Genomic DNA, 18,555 nt, shown 5'->3' with positions numbered 1-18,555 from the left:
ACAGCTGGCGCCGGAGGAGGATCCCAGCGAGCTAGGGGCAATGATGGAGGCAGCGAGGCTGGAGTCCGGGGAGGGGGCGCGGGGCCTGTCAATCCCCGCTCGGGGCCGGACGCTCCGGGGACGTCCTCAAACGCGGCCGAGAGGGGGCGGCCCCGAGGCCCCGGCCGCCGCCGCAGCGGTGCAGGCAGGTGCCGGGGCCTCGGCCACTCCACGAAGGGGCCGGTCGTCGGCCGGGACGGACACCCCGGGAGCCCAATGGCAAGCCGGCGTCTGCCAGCGCCTGTCCAATCGGCGCCGGATGCCGGGCCGCGCTCGGTCTCCCGACCAATGGGAAAATTCGCGTTCGGATGGGGCGGGGCGGAGGGTCGCGTAGCCGGCCAGACCCGCTTTGCGCACGGGCCGCGCGAGGGGTGGGGAGGGCTGGTCCCGGGGCTGCACGCTGGGCCTGGGAGAGGTCCGCCCCCGCACCGGTCCGAGTTGAGCACCCTGCGGACCGCTAACCGCGCGGCGCTCTAAGGACGCCGTGCCGGGTGCGCCGAGAGACCCGGGGACGCCCGTCTGGGGGCGGGGGCCACGCTGCGGGGCCGCCCACGCCGCGCTCCAGGTAGGCTCGGGCCGGGGGGCGGGGTCCAGAGGTCGGGGCCGGGACTGGGACGAGGCCGGAGATCCGGGACGGGATCCAGGTTGCGGTCCAGCAGGGGACGGGGTCTAGGTGGGCGGCTGAGGGGGCAATCGAAGTCCGGCCGGGTATCGCGGTAGGGGGAGGAGCCGGGCTCCGCCCCACCTGCTCCTCGCCTGCGCCGCGGTGCGCGAGACCCTGGACCATGGGGGCGGGTCCCTTTGTGCGCGGCCTCGGGGCCATGGCCGACAGGGCCAGGGCACCCCGCACCGCGCGCCCCCGACAAGACGCCGCGGGAACCCGCAGCCTTGACCGCCCAGCGCGACGCCGGGCGCCTTGCAGCTGGGGTCCAGCAGCCACGGAAACTTTCCAGGGACCCGAGGGGCGGCGGGGCCCAGGAACTTTCCTGGGGCGGCGCGGCACTGGAACCCGCTGGGGCACGGCGGGGCCAAGGGGATGTCAGGGACTCTGGCTGTTTTCCCTCTAGACCCAGGCATGTTTAGAAACAAGAGAAAAGAATCGCTTCAACAGGATTTCATCCTTTGGGGTAGGCTCTTAGTGTAACCTCGGGTGGTTACGCCTCTCTCGCAGCCGTTCCAGTTGTCACCTACATCACTGTGCAGGACACACACCGAGTCAGGATTTATAAACGCAGGAGGTTGGGAGATGAGCGGTTTAGTGATGTAAGGGCAACATCCCCCCATGAGGACATCCACCAGGGGTGGACTGAGAGCCTCCATCCCCTCCCTCTGCCTCCACTTGAGAAGCAGGCCACCACCAGAGGTCTGTTGGTCCAGAGCAGGTCGTGCCTGTCTTGTGTTCAGTGTATCTCTGGACCTGAGGTGGTGCTGGACACAGGAGACTATCAAAGACCTCTGTCCGGCATACTGCACCCATGGCCAGTAGGCCTTGGGTCTGGCCATAGCATGTGGAGCTGGGAATCCAGAACACATCTTTTCCCACAGCCTTGCCCTGTCCCATCCCCAGTACTGTGTCTGTCCCCTGCTCCCTCAAGTCTGTGGTCCAGTGGCACCCAACACGGGGCTGGGTCCAGAGTGTTCACTATGCTCAGGATTCTGGTCCTGGCCTAGGAAGGAGGTTCACAGCCAAGCCAGCCCCTGCCCTGCTCTTCTTCACAGTCTTTTCTGCATAGACACAAGTACTTGCAGACCATGACCCTCCAAAGTAAACTGGGCCAGCTCTCAGTCCTGCTCAGTTACCTTCCCCATGCCACATTGGGGTTGCATGGTGCCACCTTCAGAGGTGGCCTGTCAGGTCTCTTCCCAGTACCGGGGTCTCTGCCTCTCTGAGGTTCTGTGAAGGTGTCCCTGTTTGTGCTACATAAAGATTTAGTGTAGATTTGCCACACCCACTTCACCCCAAGAGACAGGCCTGAGGGGCATGAACAGTGGGGTCCTGCACCTTCAGGGGGATCCAGGAGTGACACACAGCTGGGGAGCAAGGACACCAGGCATGCCAGAACCCTAGTCAGTCCCTAGCAGCTGACTTGTACCCTGGTTTGGCTTCGGCAGAGGAACGGAGGATGGGGCAAGCCCTGTGGACTGTCCAGGGGGCCATCAGGGGTTCTGGGGACTTCCCAGTGGCGGCTCAAGTTGGGGGGAAGGCATCTGTTTTCTTGGCACCAGCTTCTGTCAGGATAGTGATGAAATCTTGGACTGCTCAGCAGGAGACCCAAAATTAGGAAGTAGCCAGAGGGAACACAGGGTCAGGAATCCCTTACTGGGCTTTCCTGACTGGGACAACAGCACAGTTCAGTTTATTTCATGGGTCAGGAGGATGAGCCCAGAGTAGTGGACGCCCGTTTCATCCACATCTTTTCCTCATCTTGTGTCCCGCACAGACTCTTCCCACTGCCCCAGTGGATCTTGAGGAGCCAACGGCCTCTAGGAAGGCAGCGACTAGTGGATACGGCCACCAGAGGGCACCCAGGCCTGCCATGGCAGGCAAGACTAGCTCCACCCAGCCGCCCTCAGGGTTGGGACCCTTCCTGAGGAACCCCGTGGGGAGCCCAGAGCTCTGCTTTCTACAGACTGCCTATCCAGGGTACAGAGCTGGAGAGGAGCAAGGATCCCTGGGGTGAGGCCCCTCTAGCCCCCAGAACCCCTCACCACCTTTAGTTCAGGCAAAGGGGAGACCCCAGGCCTGAATGGCTGGGTGATTGAGCACAGGCTCAGGCAAAGACCTTGAAAACCAGGCCCTGAGGGAGTCCTCCTTCAGGCCTGTGCCCTCCTTGGCTTCCGCTGGTTGACCCTGCCCCCATCTAAGGGTGTGGGTGCAGACCCTGAGTCAGCCTGTCAGGATGAGCCTGGGCCTCTTCCACTTAATCTCTGAAGAAGGTGCCACAGAAGTTGGTGTCTTTTCACATTGCACCCAAAGTGGCCAGCGGCCTGGAGGAGCACGTTAGGATTTGTCATGGTGGAGGAGGACGTGAGGCTTGCATGCAGAACAGAACAGAAAGACCTGCCTGACCCCCTCACCACCACCTCTGCCACTCCCACCTGGGGTCCTCATTACCTGCCGTAGCCCCGAGTTGCCTGCCCAGCTGGGGCCCCATCCCTCATCTAGACTCGGTTTGTGATCGTGGAGCTGCCTAGTGCCAGGGACACACAGCCTGTCCATGGCTTTTCAGGCCTGGCTGCTTGGCAACCCTGGTAGGCTGGGCTCCTGCCCCAGTCAGAGATGCTGCAGGCCTTCCAAGAGTGGGGGCAGACTGGACAGATTTTCGGGCACTCCAGTGTGGGGAGTCCCATGGCATGGATAGGCTTAGGCTCGAATGGCCTGGTGGAGTTATTTCACTTCTCAGGACCCTCCTCATTTGGGGAGGGAGCATTTGGGGAGGGAGCATTTGGGGAGGGAGCAGGTTTGGTGGCTCCCTTAGCCCCAAGGCTCCTAGTTCGGGGTGGGGAGTCCTAGGCCAAGTAAGTGACCCCAAAGCCTACAGATCAGCCCTGAGGGGATGTTAAGGGAAGGGCAAGACAGGTAACCTGCACTCTGATCACGAATCCTGTTACTCGTTCTCTCACTCTGTCTGCTCCCTCAGGGCTCCTGTCAGGCTCTGCCCTGCCCCCACCTCCTATACAGTGTCACGCTTGGGACCCATGCCTCCCCAAACCACTGCCACCCTGCATCCCCCAGAACCTCTCATTTCCCCTACTCTCCTCCTGCAGGAAGCCTTTGGTGCCCCACTCCCAGCAGCCCTGCAAATACCCTCCTCCCACTGGTGTCTACTACTGGCTCTCTTCTGTTTATGGAGCTCTTCACCAGGCTAGAGCCCCACAAGGAGGGAGCATGTTCTTCTTGTGGCCAAATACCACCAGTTGAGGTGGGGGCACGGTGAACAGGAAGACCTAAGTTCAAATCCCAGACCCAGTTTACCCATCTGTAAAATGGGGTTTGGGCCAATCCAAGGCCCCTAGCGAGAGTGACATGAGGGCGCATAGCCAGCACCTTGTGAGGCTCTGCACAGGGCCAGCACTGAGGGGGAGGTTGACAGTTATCCGGACTGATAAGAAAGGCATGTGGTTCTCTGTGGGACAAAACCTATGTGAATGCTTAAGCCAAAAACAGAAGTGTCCCAGAAACGTCACACTGCAAGTTGAGCTGCTTCCTGAGCCTCAGACTTCAGGGTGGGAACAGCAGGTCCTCTGCCGTGGGTGGAGCGGCTGTCGTGGGTGGGCAGGCTCCCTCCCAGACTGCCGTCCCAGGCACCCACGAGAGTGAGCGTGCTTGAGTACATACGTGTGCACACATGCACACCTGCCTGGCTCAGGCCACTAGTCTTTCCTGCCTCAGCCCCATGCATCCTGATTTTCACACGATCCCACCGTGACTCAGAGCCCCTCCTGGTGATGAAGGGGCTGCTGGGAGGCAGGGACACCTACCTTGGGGCCCCCACCCAGGCCACATCCACAAAGGAAGATTTAGATAGAGAAACAGTCTGGAAAACACTGTAGAGCCCGGGGGAGAGAGTTTCTATCACCTCTGACCACCCCCAGAATGACTTTCCATTTGTTTGACCCAGACCTCTCCTCCTCTTTGTGCCACCCTGGCTTTGGTTTGCAGTTGTAAAGATTTTATTTATTTATTTGTAAAGATTTTATTTTTAAGTAATCTCTACACCCAACACAGGGCTTGAAGAGTTGCATGGTCTTTGGGGTGCCTGGGTGGCTCAGTCAATTAAGCATCTGCGTTGATCTCAGATCATGATCTCAGGGTCCTGGCATGGAGCCCCACATCGGACTCTCTGCTCAGCAGGGGAGCCTGCTTCTCTCTCCCCACTACCCCTGTTTGTTCTCTCTCTCTCTCTGTCAAATACATAAATAAATCTTAAAAAGTGTTGCATGCTCTACCAACTAGCCAGCCAAGTGCCTACCACCCTGTTTTTCATTTTTATTGATGCAAACGCTCTCTGGCCTGGTCTCTAGCCTTAGAAACAGTGGTGGAGAATGTGTCCTCTGGGTCATGGGCTGAGACAGGAAGCCCATGGGGGCTGCAGCTCCTACATGTGAGGGACACATAGCCCTAACTTTGGCCACTTGGTCCCAGGGTCTGGGAGCTGGCCTGCCTGCCTGACAGGAATGTAGGTTCTAGGGCAGCCCCAAGGAGCATCAGGACAGGCAGATGGCTTGTTACACAAGGCAGGAGTGGGATCCTGGAGAGGAGAGCAGAGCTAGGCAGGTGTTCAGGTGGGGGGCAGTGGGACCCTGGTGCAGAAATTCTCCTTGCTGTACTGTTTATCACAATGAAGCACTTCCCTTCTGGAATGGGGAAGACATTATTATCTTCAGCTGAACAGTCACAGTTTTGAAGGTCAACAGTGGTAGAAACATTTATAAGGGATGGTGATAGTCTGACATAGACCGCAGACACCATGGTTCCAGTCGAGTGGGGATAAGAGAACATGCACAAAGGTATGGGTCCATGTCAGGAGCTCTGTGAGATGACCTTAGGGTCCAGGATGATACTGCCCCACCACGGGTCTGGCCTCATCCAAAAGGGACTTAGCCCAACAGGTTGATCTCACAGGGTACCCTATGGTTTCCCTGCAGGAGCTGGGGCTGGCAGGATGGGCGTTTGGACATGCTGATCTCCCCTCAAGACAGGTAAGTGTCCTGGGCTTGGCCTGGGGCCGTCCCCCTCTTCGCATGGGACAGAAGAGTGTCCTCCTGGGCCTGGCAGGTGTGACTGAAAGAGGGCTGGACCTGGGGTGGTGGATGCTTCTGGTCATCCTCACTCCAGGGGCTGATACCAGGACATTGGCTGGATCTGTTCTTCACTTGTCTTGACTTGGAGGCCTGCCACGCTTGGCTCGGCATAGCCTACCCAGCTTGGCTCTTAGCTCAGGTGGTCCTTGCTGCCCAGGGGAGACTAGAGCTCCCAGCTGGGGACAGACTGGCACGTGCTGGCCCGTGGCCGTAGGCGTTACCAGTGTTTGTAGCTTTCCCTGGTAGTCGCTCTTCCAACGAGGCTAAGGCCTGGGAAGTACGACAGGGTCGGGAAGCAGTATGCTCCCTGTGTCCCCCAGATCCCTCTGAATGATGGGAAAGTATGCGCTGCCAGCACGCTGGCCTGGCAGAGTTTGCTGCAGTGGTTGTGTTTACAGAGTGGTGATGGCTAATGAGAGTGCCTGTGCTCATTCTTGTCCCTCTGGTATGGGTGCCTAGTCCCCAACCCAGCCATCTGCTCCTGCCCCACCGGGTGCTGTCTCCATGAGAGGCTTGGCCAACCCAGCCCTGTGGATGGTCAGTGGCCCTGAGTATCCAGGGTGGATGGCCCGACCCGGCCAGTGCCATGCTGTGTGGTGAGAAGACAGTAGCCACAGACGTAGGAGCTCCCAGGCCTCCAGACTCCTCAGTGTTCTGTGCCAAGGACAGGGAGGGGCAGGGCCTGGCTCCTTCCTCCTTATCCCACATGACTGTGGGCGTGGGAAGCTGCCAGCTGGCTGGTGGTAGCTGTGCCTCTGCTGCCACCTGGCGGTATCCCACCTGGGACAATCAAGGTCAGGCCAGGCAGCTCAGTGGCAGGCTGTTGGGCCATAGTGGGGCTTCTGGATTGGGGTAAAGAGGCTCAAGCTGCATCCAGGGCTCAGACCGTGGCCTTGCTTGTGGTGTGTGTGACGTGGTATCTGGGGGCGAGATTGGCAAGGTGCTGGTCCCTACCCTCCTTAACTTCTGGTAGGCCACCACATGTCAGGTTGGCCAACCAGCCAAATACCGAATGTGTACCAGCACAGTATCGAATGATAGCTCTGGTCACAGCGTCTCCCTTATCCTGCCCACCACTCTTGCCTGGTCTCCCAGCATTGCTTGCTTGTTTCCTGTCCCTGTTTATCCCTTTCTGTCTCCTGCTCCTGGCCTTCTCCCAGCTTTCCTCTGGTCTTCTCTGTGTCTCTCTTGGCCTTTTCCTCTCTTTTGTGTCTGTCCTGTCCTGCCCTTCTCAAGTGTGGTCATTGATTATTCTTGTCTGCCACAGCGATTAACTGCTCATGTCTGCCCTGGGCATTGAAATACTCGCTGTGGCGTTCGGGCCATCTCTTCTATGGGCTGGGACCATTTCACAAACTGGGAAGCAAAACCTGGGTCCTGGCTGGGGGCTCCTTGCTCTGTGGTCCCTGGGGTATAGCCCTGTCCACATTAAGAGGGAGAAGGAAAGGGGAGACCTGGCGACTCTGTTGGGAAAGGGGCTGATGGCAAGCTCCCGTCTATCTCCCATACTTGCATTCAGCCATTCCGTACCCAGTTGCTGAGCCCCATGTCAGACGCTGAGTGTTGTGACCCCATCAGACACACGCCTGCTGTAGGGGAGTCCCTGACCTGGCCAAGAAGCCAGCAACAAACAGAGAAAGTGGCCAACCGTAGAACTGTAAGCCAGTGATGAGAATTGTGGGCCCCCTGACAAGGGGGAGCTGGAAGGCAATGCAGGAATGATGCTGATACCCGGGGGTTGCAGGGGCCCTTCACTGCACCCATCCCAGCACTGATACCACCTCCTGGGGACCACATCGCCACCCGCCCAGCCTGGTCTTGCCCTGTGGTGGCCTTGTAGTCAGCCTCCACGTAGCTGTGCCGAGCGTGGCCGCACTTCTGTGACTGCTGGACCCATGCTGGAGTTTTTTTGGGTTTCAATGTGTTTCTCAGTCATCAATCGGAATCTTTATTTTAAAGCATGAATTCTTCCCTCATCTGTGTGCCTGCAGCAAGTTCTTTCTTAATCTTTCAATTTTTGTTTATGATGGCTTTTCATGTTCAGAAATTTTTCATATTTTGTGGTGAAGTTCAATGAACGTTTTCCTTTTTCAGTCATTCTGTTGTCCTCCTTGAGCTCCTAGTCTGGTAAAGGCACCCCTATCTTTTCCTGAGGTATTTCTAGTTTAGTGTTTTGCATTCAAGCTTTCATCTGTCTAGAATTTATTTTGACATAAGTGTAAGTTGAGGATTTAACTGTTTTCACCTGTATCTGAACTATTTTTTCTTTTTTTTTTTTTTAAGATTTTATTTATTTATTTGACAGAGATCACAAGTAGGCAGAGAGGCAGGCAGAGAGAGAGGAGGAAGCAGGCCCCCCGCTGAGCAGGGAGCCCGATGCGGGACCCAATCCCAGGACCCTGGGACCACAACCTGAGCCGAAGGCAGAGGCCCAACCCATTGAGCCACCCAGGTGCCCTTCTTTCTTTTTTTTTAAGATTTTATTTATCCATGGGGCACCTGGGTGGCTCAGTGGGTTAAGGTTCTGCCTTCAGTTCAGGTCATGATCTCAGGGCCCTGGGATCCAGTCCCGCATCAGGCTCTCTGCTCAGTGGGGAGCCTGCTTCCCCCTACCTCTCTCTCTGCCTGCCTCTCTGCCTACTTGTGATCTCTGTCTGTCAAATAAATTAATAAAATCTTTTAAAAAAAAGATTTTAGGGGCACCTGGGTGGCTCAGTGGGTTAAGCCTCTGCCTTCGGCTCAGGTCATGATCTCAGGGTCCTGGGATCGAGCCCCACATTGGGCTCTCTGCTCAGCAGGGAGCCTGCTTCCCACTCTCTCTCTGCCTCTCTGCCTACTTGTGGTCTCTGTCTGTCAAATAAATAAATAAAATCTTTAAAAAAAAAAAACTTAAAAAAAATTTTATTTATCCATTCATTTGAGAGAGAGAGAGTGTGTGTGTGTGTACAAGCAGGACAGAGGGGCAGAGGGGGAGACGGAGAGGGAGAAACAGGCTTCCCACTGAGCAGGGAGCCTGACGTGGTACTCCATCCCAGGACCGAGGGATAATGACCTGAGCCAAAAGCAGACGCTTAACCTATTGAGCCACCTGGGTGCCCCTCAAACCATTTCTCGACTAACATTTTCCATCACCAGAAGTTGGAAGCATTGTGTAACGTGTCCTCAGGTTTGTGGTGTCCGTGGCAAGCATCCAGCCCTTAGCCAGTGCCCACTGCCTGATTAAAGAGATCAGGTTGGAGCCTCCCCTTGAACAGTCTTTGTTCTCAAAAGTCATGGTTATTCTACACGTTTACCCCACATGTGCTTGCTGGAACCACTGTGCTGGGTCCCTCTCCTTGGGACTTCTGTGGGCCTCACCTTAGGCTTCACTCTTCAGAGCTAGTCGGCCCTCCCTGTGTAGATCTGTGGCATGTCCTCCTCTGGTCTCCCCATGTCTCAGGGCTCTCACAAGAGCCTGTCCACACCCCCTCTGAGCACCCTTGTTTCCTGAAAAGAGGTCCCTGTATGGTAGAGTCCCTCAGAAACAGGGCCCCTGCTGGTGTGGCCGGAGAGCCAGGTGCAGGGTGCTGTTCTCGTTCCTGTGCAACTCTCAGCCAGGCATCTGGGGACCTCTGGAATCAGACTCCTGGGTCATTTCCAGGTGGGCAGGTGCCCAGAGGAGCCTCAAGCCTTTCCCACCCCCACAGCCCATGCTTCTCAGGCGAAGCAGGAGGAAGAACATTCTCTACAGAGGACTTGGGCTCAGACCCTGGCTCTGCTCACACCGCGGACCTTGTGAAGAGCTTGGCATCAGTGGTGCTCCGCTGTGGTGACGGCCTGAGCGCTGCACCAGCTTCCGGCTGTGCCATCCTTGTTCCAGGTGATTCACAGCTGCCGGTATGGCTGGTGCAGCGGGGCCGACTGAGAGAGGCCTGCATCGCCCAGGCCCCCAGGCGTGATGGTACTGGGCTGGCCTACACAGGCTCTCCCGGCCCAGGGTGTCTCTGCAAGCCTAGGTAGCATTTACCCAGCCCTGGGTAACTGGTACTGGGTAACCCCAGCTTAACTGGCCAGCAGGAAGACTGCCCACTATCACTGTTAGGTGGGAAGATGGAAGTATTACCGCCCCCGCAACCCCGCGTATCTTGCCACGTTGACTTTGGAGCTGATGAGTTTGGTATTTCAAATATGCCTTTAGTTAAACTTTTTCTTTTTAAAATATTTTCACTCTCTGGTGAAATCCTAATTAGGCCATTCATTCGTCTGAATGTACTTGCTGCTCTCTGCATTTTGCAAGATAATGAGGCTTCAAGATGCTGCCATCCCCAAGCTCTCAGGGCCTTCACTTTCTGCCCTGGAGGAAGATGCTGGCACCCCCTGGGCTAGACCTGCCTATGGGATCTGGGCCACAGTGCCTGGGGGTGGGGGAACACCAAGTGCACAGATGGGGAAAGTGAGGCCTGGGCTGCTGAGGAGTCTGGGATGGTGTAGGTGAAGGGGTCTCAGCCCTTTACAAAGCAGCATCTCCCTTCACCCCAGGCTCCCCTGGATGTGCTTGAGGGGCTGCGAGCAAGGGAGAGGGCACGAGACTGACCCATAGATGCCAAATGACCATGGCATCAAAGTCCCCTGTTAAGCTTTTTAAAGATTTTATTTATTTATTTATTTATTTATTTATTTATTTATTTATTTATTTGAGGGAGGTGGGGAGAGAGAGAGAGCAAGCACTCACAATCCTGTGGTGAGAGTAGTTGGAGCAGAGGGAGAAGGAAATAGAGAGTCTCAAGCACACTTTTGGATACCAGAGCCTTGTGTGGGTGGGCTTCATCTCATGACCCTGAGATCATGACCTGAGCTGAAATTCAGAGTCAGATGCTTAACCAACTGACATCCAGGCACCTCCCCACTTCCATTTTCCTTTTTTTTTTTTTTAATATTTCATTTATTTATTTACAGAGATCACAAGTAGGCAGAGAGAGAGGGGGAAGCAGGCTCCCTGTCGAGCAGAGAGCCCAACACGGGGCTTGATCCCAGAACCCTGGGATCAGGAACTGAGCCAAAGGCAGAGGCTTTAACCCTTGAGCCACCTAGGCACCCCTGCTATTTTTTTATTTTTTTTATTTTTAAGATTTTATTTATTTGATGGAGAGAGAGAAAGCACAAGGAGGGAGAGGGAGAAGGAGACTCCCCACTGAGCAGGAAGCTCGACGCAGGGCTTGGGGCCAGGACCCCAAGATAATAACCTGAGTTGACGACAGATGCCTAACAGACTGAGCCACCCAGGCGCCCCTTCATTTTCCTTTTTTTTTTTTTTTAATTTTTAATCTTATTTTATTTTTTCAGTGTTCCAAGATTCATTGTTTATGCACCACACCCAGTGCTCCATGCAATGCATGCCCTCCTTAGTATCCACTTACCCATCCCCTCACCCCCCTCCTCTCCAAAAACCTCAGTTTGTTTCTCAGAGTCCACAGTCTCTCATGGTTCCTCTCCCCCTCTGATTTCCCCCAATTCACTTTTCCTTTCCTTCTCCTAATGTCCTCCATGTTATTCCTTATGCTGCACAAGTGAAACCATATGATAATTGACTTTCTCTGCTTGACTTATTTCACTCAACCTAATCTCCTCCAGACCCATCCATGTTGATATAAAAGTTGGGTATTCATCCTTTCTGACGGAGGCATAGTAACTCCATTGTATATATGGACCATATCTTCTTCATCCATTCATCTGTTGAAGGGCATCTTGGTTCTTTCCACAGTTTGGCGATTGTGCCCATTGTTACTATGAACACTGGGGTGCATATGGCCCTTCTGTTCACTACATCTGTATCTTTGGGGTAAATACTCAGTAGTGCAATTGCAGGGTCATAGGGAAGCTCTTTTTTTTTTTTTAATTTTATTTATTTATTAGACAGAGATCACAAGCAGGCAGAGAGAGAGGAGGAAGCAGGCTCCCCGCCAAGCAGAAAGCCCAGTGCGGGGCTAGATCCCAGGACCCTGGGATCATGACCTGAGCTGAAGGCAGAGGCTTTAACCACTGAGCCACCCAGGCGCCCCTCTATTTTTAATTTCTTAAGGAATCTCCACACTGTTTCCAAAGTGGCTGCAGCAACTTGCATTCCCACCAGCAGTGTAAGAGGGTTCCCCTTTCTCCACATCCTCTCCAACACTTGTTGTTCATTTTGCCTTTTAAAAGAAATTATATATGCGTGCTTGTTTGTAGAAAATGTAGAAGATACAGAAAAGAAGGAAAATAAAATCATACCTATCGTACCTGTACAGCCCAGCACTTTCTGTCCTCCCTTCTAGGGAGGTGATTTCCACATATGCATGTGTAAGAGGGCTGGAGGTTGGGGCGCCTGGGTGGCTCAGTTGTTAACATCTGCCTTCTGCTCAGGTCATGATCCCAGAGTCCTGGGACTGAGCCCCACCTCGGGCTCCCTGTTCAGCCGGAAGCCTGCTTCTTCCCCTCCCACTCCATCTGCTTGTATTCCCTCTCTTGATATGTCTCTCTCTGTCAAATAAATAAATAAAATCTTTTTTTTTTTAAAAAAAGAGGGCTGGAGGTTGTTATCCCCACCCCCCACCTCACCAGCATCTCCCAAATTGGTGTTGTGATGCTAGGCCAAAGCAGATGCGTGGGCTCCCTGTTTCCAGGTAATACTTGTGGTTGACTGTGCTGGTCCTGCCTTTTGTGTGGGGGGGCAGACACACCCATGTCAGTCCCCCTCTATCCCTGAGGCCCGTGCGCCCCTCAGCTAAGACCTCAGAAGCACGTCCCATCATGGACTCAGGCTGTTTGGAGTTCTCTACCATCAGGGCCGCTGCAGTAAATAACTTTTGCCTAGAGCTGTTTTTCTATGTTTAAACAACTTGGGCTTGACCTTGAGGTTCAGGCACTGCTGGGGGGTATGTGTGTGTGTGTGTACAAGTACACACAGACACATTCATGCTGGGGACAGAGCCTTGGTGGGAGCCATAAAGATGCCAATGTGGCCTGAGAGAGTGGCCATGACAGCCCTTCCCCCAAGAGATAGCTAGGACTGCTGTCTTCAGATAGCCCAGCCAGGGACCTGCATAGGAGATGGGCCCCCAGGAAAGGCAGACAATCCAGGGAGGAACACCTCCTGTGAGGACCCCATCTCACCTCCTATCTGCTCAAGTGTGCAGTGGGAGCTCGGGGTGTCCTTGCAGGCGTGTGTGAGCTGACGCCACTCCCGACGTTGTGCTGAGGGATGCTGGTGATCAGGAGGCTAGGCTGGTCCCTGGCTCTGTGGGCATTGCACACAGTGGGTGCAAGGGCCTCCCCCCGCCCCTTGGCCTCTGCTCCCACCAGGCCTTCTCATGCCTACTTCCCCACCCCCAGACTGATGCTCAGGGGATTTGGAGCCCTGGCAGTGCCAGCACTCCCACAGATGATTACCTCTGAGGTGAGTCACTTGGACCCTCTGGGAGGGCGCACTGATGGCTCTGTCATAAGAGCCAGAGCTTCAGTGGGGAGTCTTCTCTGCACACAGCTGGAGGCCCCAGGCTCAAGACACCTCAGTGCCTCCACCCTTGTCCAGGGGACTATGATGGGGGAAGGGCACTAGGGCTCTGAGAGCGCCAGCTGTGCCCCTTGGAGCATATCATGGGCTGCTCAGTTCACCCACCGTGGATCAGCATAGGGTGCAGAAGACAGGACAGGGCTGAGAGGGAAACGAGGGTGGAGAGGGGAGGGGTGCAGGAGGGAGGAAGGGCAAGGATATAGGAGTATAGGAGACAAGGCAGGTAGGGATGCAAGAGGAAGTGAGGGTGCAAGGAGGCAGAAATATAGCAGGGGGGCTTTAGGGGAGGCGGGGGTTCAGGGGAAGGGAGAGGCAAGGCTGTAAAGAGAGGGCAGAGAACAGGGGAAGTGAAGGTACCAGAGAGGTATGGGAGTACAGAGTGGAGGAGCAGGCATGGAGGGAGAGGCAGGGATGCAGGGGAAGTAAGGGCAGTGTGCAGGGCAAGGCAGGGATGCTGAGGTCAGGAGGGAGACCAGCAAGTATTTGAAGGGCCCAGGTTTAGGCCCTGTTATAGTATGTTCTTTTTTTTTTTTTCTTTTAAGATTTTATTTATTTATTTGATAGAGACACAGCGAGAGGGAACATAAGCAGGGGGAGTGGAAGAGGGAGAAGCAGGCTTTCTGCTGAGCAGGGAGCCCAGTGTGGGGCTCGATCCCACATGACCCGAGCCAAAGGCAGACGCTTAACGACTGAGCCATCTGGACACCTCTGTAGTATGTTCTATGTACCCTGGCCACATACTGAGCCTTCTGAGAACTTGAGCCTGGGAAAGGGGCTTTCCTGAACACACCATGAGGGCCAGTGTGGGCTCTGGGACTCGGGACCCTCCTGCCCCCCCCCCATCAGTTGGCACAGACTACCAGCCTCACCTGTCACCTCCTGCCTGGGGTGAGCACAGGCTTATTGCCACCCAGAGGGTACAGGGCCATAGCTGGGACCACAGCTGGGGCAGGGACTTGCATGGGACCAAAATCATCTTCTCTCTTGGGCCTCCCCAGCATGGGGGTGGGGAGTTATGATGGGGAACCTGAGGCTCAGCAAGCAAAGCTGGGCCCTACTCCCAGGCCTGCCCCAGGCAAGCATATCTTCCCTTTCCAGTTGTCTCGGTGACAGTTCTCTGGCATTGGCCTGTCTGCAGGGAGCTATTGGTTATGATGAGACTATTTCAGTTATTTGTATTTGAAGAAGTAATTCCAGATATTTCTTTGCCAAACCATTGAAACAGGGCATTGCTTAATTTTTAATTAAGCCTTTATGCTTGCAAACTTTTGTCTTTAGAAAAGGGCCAGGACATCCAGTGGTAGGGGTGGGATGGTCGATACCTCAGGGCATGTGCAGGGAAGGAGGCCACCTGGGACTATGACACAGGCAGCAACCTTGTGCCCTGTGGGAACCCTAGGCCCTTGCATGTCCCCTTGCTCCTGGTGGCTCTGTCCTCTGCCCGGACTCCACTGCCCAGAGCATGAGCATGGTTGATGGGCAGGAGGAGTGAATCTCAGACAAGACCCAGGGCCCAAGAATAGCAGCCTTGGGTAGGGGCAGGGGACTGGGGGGGCTGTGGAGGGGTGTTTGCTGTCCTTTTCCCTGAAGCTGGTGGGGGCTGTTTCAGCCAGGGGAGAGGAAGCCTTTCAGCTGGGCCTGGTTCTCTTGCTCACTCCTTTTTTTTTTTTTTTAATTTTATTTATTTGACAGAGAAAGAGATCACAATAGGCAGAGAGGAAGGCAGAGAAAAAGGGAGAAGCAGACTCCCTGTTGAGCAGGGGTTCCCAATGTGGGGATCGATCCCAGGACCGAGGCCATGACCCGAGCCAAAGGCAAAAGCTTAACTCACTGAGCAACCCAGGCGCCCCCTCTTGCTCACTCCTTTAGCCAATATTTATCTGGTTTCTCCCCCTATGAGATCCCCCATGGCCTCAAGGACAAAAGCCACGTCTGGTCCCTGTGACACCTGCAGCCCTGCTCCTTGCCACACCCACCTCCAGACTTGGCAGGCACTGCCTCGGTGAGGGTCTCTGTGGACCCACTCCCTGCCTCGTTCTAGATGCAGAGATGCCCTCAGCAAGGCAACATTCTCCTAAGTCTTCAGGAGCCCAAGGCAGTCCTTCTCCTGACATTTCTCCAGTTTTTCGCAAAAATCATCCTCCCTATGGAACACGTGCTCGGGTTCGTCATGCTGCCCCAGCCTGGGAGGCACAGTACTCTGTTAGTCTAGATACTGTTTTCCTGCTGTTTGTCCTTGCTTCCTTCTTGTGACAGAAATGAATTGAGTGCCTGTCATGTGCCAGATGCTGGCCAGTGGCCACTTAGCTCTGACCTATAACTCAGCAGAGGCCAACGGGGTCACTTTCCCCATCAATCCCCTCACCTTGGGTACCACATGTGGCGTCAGGGGAGGGCTTAGATTTGTTGTGGTGTTTGGCCCATGCAGAGGCCTAAGAGCTGGGAACCGCACTTCATCGCGTGATCCTGGGCTGATTTTCTGCATCTTCTCTAAGTCCTGTCCTCTCTGAACTGTATCTATGAGAAATTTCTATTTCTGGCATGTAAAAGGTATTCAGAAATGCATTGGTCATTTCAATTAGCAATAATCGCGCCTCGGATAAACCTCATTGGCTACGATACTGCCACTGCGCAAAGCTGCATTGGTCATTTCAATAGGAATCTTGGTTTGGGGACTTAGATACCTGTGTGCTAACTATTTTAGATTTGTCCTAGTTTATTCATATTCATTCTTTTAAAAAAAAAGGTATTCTGGAATCATTTATGTTGTTGATTCTCTGTTAGAAATTGGGTATTACTCCTGGGAGAGCTTTAGAGATAGAAAACAGGGAGCTTGTTGCAAGGATGTTTTAGCATTTTTCTTTCAGCCTTGATACACTTGTATTCATAGTCATTCTTTACTGTTTAATAATGAAAGTATTTAAAGCTGTGAATTTGCCTCTGAGTATAGTTTTGGCTGTTTTCCCCCCAGCTTATTGAGATATAATTGACATATAACACTGTGTGGGTTTACGGTGCATTGTGATGATTTGGTACATGTATGTATTACAAAATGTCTACCACAATAAGATTAGTTAACACATCCTTCATCTCACATAAATTACCATTGCTTTGTTGGTATAATGAGAACGTTAAAGATAGCAACTTCTCTTATAGCAACTTCTAAGTATATAATGCAATGTTGTCAGTTATAGTCACTGTGCTGTACATTAGATCCCTGGACCTTACCATATAACTGGAAGATATCTTCCATATCTCCTTTGACCTGCATCTCCCCATTTCCCCTATCCTTGGCCCCAATAAGCACCATTTTACAACCCATATATTTTTAGGTGTGATGTTTGAATATACATTTCACTGTTTGTAAATAATCAACTTTGTATGGTTAACATTTTTTTAAAAGATTTCATTTATTCATGAGAGACAGAGAGAGAAAGAGAGAAGCAGAGGCAGAAGGAGAATCAGGCTCCCCAAGGAGCAGGGAGCCTGATGCAGGACTCAATCCTAGGACCTCAGGATCATGACCTAAGCCAAAGGCAGATGCTTAACCATCTGAACCACAAGGGTGCCCTGTATGCTTAAATTTTTATCTTTTTCTACTAATTTAAAAGAATGTTTTGCATATCTAAGAGCCACAAGATGGCTCTTTTTAAATTTCTATTTTTAGGGGTGCCTAGGTGGCTCAGTGGGTTAAAGCCTCTACTTTTGGCTCGGGTCATGATCCTGGGGTCCTGGGATTGAGCCCCGCATTGGGCTCTCTGCTCAACAGGGAGCCTGCTTCCTCCTCTCTCTCTGCCTACTTATGATCTCTGTCAAATAAATAAATAACATCTTTAAAAAATAAATAAATAAAAAATAAATTTCTATTTTTTTTGGTAAAATACACCAAATTTGCCATCGTACCCATTCTTCAAAGTCTCGTTCTGTATCATTGGGTATATTCATATTGTTGTGCAGCAAACCTCCAGAACTTTTTCATCTTGCAAAATTGACCTTCTGTATCCATTAGTGAACATTAATGAACCCATTAGCCCCTTTCCTCAGCCGCTGGAACCACCATTCTAAGTTGTCTTTCTAGGAATGTGACTAATTTAGATGATTCATAAAAGTAGCCCAATACAGCATTTGTCTTTTTATTATTCGATTATTTCACTTAGCATGATTTCTCAAGATTCCTCATGTTGCATCACGTGTCAGAATTTCCTTCCTTTTAAATGCAGAATCATCTTCCATTGATAGTAACAGTCTGTGGTCTGTAAGTGTGTATCACATTTTGTTTATCCATTCATCTGTTGGTAGGCACTTGAGTTGCTTTGTCTTTTGGCTATTGTGAGTAATGCTGTTAGGAACATGAGTGTAAAATACCTCTTCAACGCTGTGCTTTCACCTCTTTTGGATATATACCCAGAGGTGGAATTGCTTGGTTATACTGTATTTCTTCTTTTAATTTTTTGAGGAACTACCGTATTGATTTTCTTAGCAGCTATGCCATTTTACATCCCACCAGCTGTGCCCAAGAGCACCAATTTCTCCACATCCTTACCAAAACCTGTTATTTTGTGTTTTGGAGAGTAGCCATCTAATGGGTGTAAGACAACATTTCACTGTGCTTTTGATTTGCGTTTCCCTAACATTAGTAATATTGGGCACCTTTTCATATGCTTGGCCATTTATTTATCTTCGTTAAAGAAATGTCTGCTCAAATCTTTTTCCCATTTTTTTTTAAAGATTTTTTAAAAGATTTTATTTATTTATTTGACAGAGAGAGATCACAAGTAGACAGAGAAGCAGGCAGAGAGAGAAAGAGAGAGGGAAGCAGGCTCCCTGCGAAGCAGAGAGCCTGATGCGGGACTTGATCCCAGAACCCTGAGATCATGACCCGAGCCGAAGTCAGCGGCTTAACCCACTGAGCCACCCCGGCGCCCCTTTTCCCCATTTTTTTAACTGGGTTGTTTGTTTGCTGTTGTTGAGTTGTAGGAGTTCTTTATGTATTTTGGAAGTTAATCCCTTATCAGATACATGATTTTAAAATGTTTCTGCCATTCTCTGCATTGCCTTTTTACTCTGTTGATTGTGTCATTTGAACAGAAGTTTTTAATTTTGATAGGGTTCGATTTACCTATTTTTACTTTTCTTGCCTATGTTTTTGGCATCATATCCAGGAAATCATTGCCAAATCCAAC

The 18,555-nt window shown here is 52.6% G+C and overlaps 1 protein-coding gene and 1 pseudogene across 2 annotated transcripts in view; one reads left to right on the top strand and one right to left on the bottom strand.

Annotated features, from left to right (window-relative positions):
• Window positions 1-389: 389 nt before the first annotated feature.
• Window positions 390-18,555, top strand: part of ARVCF (ARVCF delta catenin family member) — a 53,581-nt gene continuing 35,415 nt past the window's right edge. For both annotated transcript variants that reach the window (XM_046024566.1, XM_046024565.1), the window contains exons 1-2: window positions 390-604; window positions 5,689-5,742. The gene's annotated coding sequence lies outside the window, so the exon portion shown is untranslated. The remainder of the gene's footprint in view (window positions 605-5,688; window positions 5,743-18,555) is intronic.
• Window positions 15,880-16,011, bottom strand: LOC123954733 (annotated as a pseudogene).

The sequence above is a fragment of the Meles meles genome, chromosome 12 (assembly GCF_922984935.1).
Source record: "Meles meles chromosome 12, mMelMel3.1 paternal haplotype, whole genome shotgun sequence".
NCBI lineage: Eukaryota > Metazoa > Chordata > Mammalia > Carnivora > Mustelidae > Meles > Meles meles.
The sequence above is the reverse complement of the archived record's forward strand: the minus strand, read 5'-3'. Positions and strand labels throughout refer to the sequence as shown.